The sequence below is a fragment of the Acomys minous genome, assembly GCF_964271855.1.
Source record: "Acomys minous genome assembly, chromosome: 11".
NCBI classification, from domain to species: domain Eukaryota; kingdom Metazoa; phylum Chordata; class Mammalia; order Rodentia; family Muridae; genus Acomys; species Acomys minous.
Genome location: NC_140492.1, coordinates 545,193 through 550,339, shown reverse-complemented (window position 1 = coordinate 550,339; position 5,147 = coordinate 545,193). Strand labels below are relative to the sequence as shown.

Sequence of the window (5,147 nt, the reverse complement as noted above, 5' to 3'; positions counted from 1 at the left end):
ATACAAATCTGTGCATCTTTTCATACTTATTAAGAAAGGAGCAATTAGAGATATATATTATGAGGAGGTTGTATATATCCATTTTCAAGCTAGGTTGAAAATGGACAATTTTTAGGCCATAAGACCTTTGTGACCCTGAAGATCTGATTTGTAAATAAACACATAATGATATTTGCTCACTGGGTCTGATAACAAGGGTGGTTACAAAGATAACAGTGTAAACATAGAAATTGTTCCTATTGAAAAGTGAAAATTTCTTTCATATAGAAATAGTTATTCAGTTAGCAATGGCTTGAGATTAAAGAATTTAATGAATGAAATAAAATCATGATAGCTTCATTTCATAGAGATTCAGAATTCAAACAATTCTACTTCTTCCAAATTACAGAATTGTGACTGACTGTTTTTTCAAAGATTATGTGGTCAGTACAACAGCTACTGAAGTTCTAATTTCTCTTCCTTACTAATCATCTTAGTTTGGATTTTTCTTTCATATTATGAGTTTATTCATGTCCCTTGGCATTTAACTAGTTTCCTTTTTTTTTTTTCAATATCTGAGCCTTTATCCTCTGGAGATAATTCAGGGAAAGAAACCTATTCAGGAGAGATTTCTCCATTTGAATTTGCTCCAAGTATTTTAACAAACTAATTTGTAGTAATCTTAAAGTGTGTTTATTATCGTAATAGTGATGATGCAAAGAATTGTCAGACCATGAAAAATTATCTACACACATAAGTGGATGTCCCAGGAGATTTCTGAAAACTCGCCTGTCTTTATTGGTATTTAGTTATTGAGATATCAAATTTTCTATAAATGTGTATCATTGCTTAAAGAAGTTTGTTCAAAGTACCAATTGCATTGGACTGTATTCTTTAGATGTATAGTCATTTTTATAAGTGGAAGAAAAGATAATTTGGAGGAATTTTGAGTGAATAAAAGACTAAAGATGTATCTCTCAATTTGTAAGAAAACTTTATCTCAGCTTTGCTATGAAACAAATCTGGGTTTCCTTTTTAGGCAAAATGTTTAATAGTAAAGCTATTAATAAATTCTCAATCATAAAATCAAGGTCTCATGCTGAATCACCAAAAGGAGAAAAAAATCACATAACTAACATTACTTAATCTCTTATTTTTTCTTGTTGTTCATTTGCAGCTTCAAAAATGGGCTTCAGGCAATTTATTTGAACTTACATGGTCAATTTTATACATAGTTGGTCCAACTATAACAACTTTACTTTTTGATAGTTTCATAGCAAATAAATTTGTTCAGCTATCTTTATACAAGCATCGATATTATATTTAGGTGTTTTATATCTGTTTATACTTAACAGCCTTCTTTATTACAATAGGTCATGACTTTTTTCACCAAAGGCAAACCCAAGATTGAATTCTTGAAATCATGTGTTAGGTTGTACCAGATGAATATTCTTTTATATTTTGAAGTACTTTTTAAAAAATTCCCATTGTCTTATGAGAGCCTTATAAATAGGGAAAGTAAAACTGACAAATACAAAAGTTAATTGGAGCATACTTATATACAGATCATTTTCACAGTCGCATGAGTATTTATTTTCCATATTGGCAAATAAAATTGCTATATGTTATATGTAAACAATGAATAGAAACTAAAATTTTACTTAGTTATATATATTATACTTTATGTGATATTTAACAGATACAGAATATTTTTGATATCTAAAATTACGTATATCATGCATTAGAGTATAAGGGAAATGACCATTTGTTCTTAAGGACTAATACCAGTTTTTGTATGTACATTTTAAAATACTGCCAGACAATGTGTTAGTGTATGCATGCATCAAAATTATGGTTCGATTGTCCCTCATAAACTGTCACATAGATTCATGTTTTATTATTATTTCTTTACCATTTCTTTAAAACTGTGTTAAAATATTTTTAAAAAAGTTTTAATGGCTAATATTTAAAATACAATCAAATCAATTCTACAGTTTTATAGTACTAGTCTTTGAAAAAATTTTGATCAGACTTAAGGAATCTGCTTTGATTGTATTGTGGTAATTATGAAACTGGCCATAGGTGATTTGGCCCAGTGCAATTCATCGCTGGTAGTTAGTGAAAGTGAAGGCACAAAACCTAGTAGGAAGGATGACATGCAAGGGTGAGCACTGGCCACAATGTTTCACTCCTATGTCACTTAGCATACACAAACCAGAGCTGTTTTCTGGTTGTAGCGTCTACAAATTCAGATCTGAGTGAGATGTTGGCCATTATAAGAGTGATACACACTGAAGCAGCATCAAGTCTGGTTTCCCAAGAAAACATCACATGTCCCCTCTCTATGAAATCCACTCAAACAGCACCATCTTGTTTGCTTGTTTGTAGATAAAAATCTATCCTTCCACAGGTAACTAGTCTTTGTACCTATCAGTGGTTAAGTAGGTAATTCTTGGGACACACATATTAACTTAACACTGGCCAAGGATTGACTTTTCCTGTTAAGATGCCGCTTTCATGGATGTGGACACTGAATTTCTGACTGAGCCCTTTCTCCCCAGGAAAGTGATTAAAACCAATAATGCATGTTCTCTACCATAGTTCTCAGTTTCTGTTTTCTCCTGTTTTGCTACCTATGCCATTTAAAAATGAGAAAGTGCTAACTTTCCATAAAGTAATTGAGGTAATCCTGTGTTAGAAGATTACTGAGTTACTTGAAACTCATAATATCAAGGATCCAGAGGAGCCTCATAATAACTAATTGAAATAACAGCTATAGATAGAAAAGTGACAAGTGCATTTGTGGTTACTTGATGCAGTTTAAAATCATATCTCTTTAGATTTCGTGGCAGTTCTATGCAGACTTAGTGTTTTGAGAGGTGCAGGTCATATACCTAATGTTACACTGTCTTAGCAATGAGTTTCGTACTTCTAGAAATCAAGGCCATATTTTGCTGAGAATCTTATCAGATAAATCAATTTACATATTAATTTAAATATTGAGGTTTGTGATAATGTAGAAGCCAGATTTCTGAAAAGTAGGAGTAATTTTTTCTGTCATTACTGATGACTGTTATGGTACAATGTATTTTAAATAATTCTAAATGTATGAATGATTATTACACATAGAGCCAATGAGGTCACGAGAAACAGAGTACTACTTGATAAGATCATCATAGGGAAATAAAACATTCAAAGAAAGTTTTATTTAGATTATTGGTGGAACCAAGGACTTGTTTACTAAATTCACATTGCAGTTCATCACTGTAGAAGACAAAGATGAAGATGTTTTCCATGTCATAGTAAAGTCGTGCCCTTAACTTCACAGCAGGTTCTATTGAAGCTGCCATCTCTAATACAATCCACTAAAAAGCACAATGGGAGGGAATAATAATATTACATACTTTATCCTCCTGGGCCTCACTCAGGATCCTGCTGGGAGAAAAGCATTATTTGTCATGTTTTTACTCATGTACATTGTGACAATGGTGAGCAACCTGCTCATTGTCGTGACAATCATTCCCAGCCCTTCACTGGGCTCCCCAGTGTACTTCTTCCTTGCCTATCAGTCTTGGATGCTCTTTTCTCCATTTACATCTCACACTAGTTGATTATGGACTTCCTCTGTGGTCAAAATACCATCTCCTTCATGGCTTGTATGAGCCAGCTCTTTATAGAGCATTTCTTTGGTGGTGTTGATACTGTCATTCCGGTGGCAATAGCCCATGATCGCTATATAGTGATCTGTAAGCCACTGTACTATTTAGTCATCATGAATAGAAGGATCTGCAACACTTTGTTGATATTTGCCTGTACTGGAGGTTTTACACACTCGCTGATTCAAACTGTCTTTGTATACAACCTTCCTTTTTGTGACCCAGATGTCACTGATCATTTCATTTGTGACATGTCTCCATTATTGGTACTTGCCTGCACAGACACATGCTTCATTGGTCTCATTGTCATTGCAAATGGTGGAGCCATGTGTGTAATGATCTTCATCCTACTTTTAGGTTCCTTTGTAATCATCCTAAGATCTCTTAAGACTCACAGTCAGGAAGGGAGGTGCAGAGCCCTGTCTACATGAAGCGCCCACATCATGGTGATTGTCCTCTTTTTTGTTCCATGTATTTTTATGTATGCCAAACCAGTTTATAACTTTCCTACTGATAAATGCATTATCATTTTTATACAATTATCACTCCCATGTTGAACTCTTTAATATATACCTTGAGAAATTCAGAGATGAAAAATTCTATGGAAAAGCTTTAGTGTAAAATGCTACCTGTAGATTAAACTGCAAAGTCTCCCTAGTAATATTACATTTAAAAAATTGTGAACAAAATCAACTAGGAACAATTCTTACAAAGAATGATACCATTTACTAATTGTATTATCTAGGATATTTTTCTTTATGCAAGTATATTGAAAATGAATCATTTAAGATTTAAATCAGCATGACATTATTTAAGTGTTATAAACAAAAGCTGTGTGGCTTTGTCCCGTTGCAAAACTAAACTATGTTCCTCATGAGCATACTTGTTTTGTTTTGAAATTTGAATGAGTCATTTCAAAAGGACTCATTCTTATAGATTGAGAAATGATAACACAATATTGGATATTCATGATCACTCACATTAATATCTTCTGACCTTTCTAGGATTATGACCTAATAGACACATTTCTGGGACTAAAGGAAAGGTTTGATTTAGCAATCACTCATTAATCCATCTCAACAGCACTGTTGTGCAGCTACAATGTACATATTCCTTTAAGATGACTTCCATTCCTCCATCGGTGTCTCTACTCTTCCAGCTCAGGTTTTTGGATTGAAGATCATACTGTCCCTAGTTAGAGACACTAATAGTTTAGGATATTATTAATGAATAGTTTGTTAGGTGCTGTGCAGCTGGTAATGAAACCAAATTCTAGTTCTTAAAGGATACATTAAAAGTGAATTATAAATAACTTTTTACAATCTTCTTGACTATTTAACATGTTCTATTTTCCTAGCTTTTAATGAATTGTTTCTCAATTGACAAATTATTACAGAAGCACCATGTACCCAAATATGTATTCACCTTTGATATTTTACTTATAAATGTATAATAAATTATTTTCATGTGGTGTTATGGGAAACTGATTGCTAATGAAGTGGACAAATCAGC

The 5,147-nt window shown here is 32.9% G+C and overlaps 1 pseudogene across 1 annotated transcript; it reads left to right on the top strand.

Annotated features, from left to right (window-relative positions):
• Positions 1 to 3,356: 3,356 nt before the first annotated feature.
• Positions 3,357 to 4,251, top strand: LOC311608653 (olfactory receptor 4A5-like; annotated as a pseudogene). The gene has a single exon. The product of its transcript is annotated as an olfactory receptor 4A5-like (transcript).
• Positions 4,252 to 5,147: the final 896 nt, after the last annotated feature.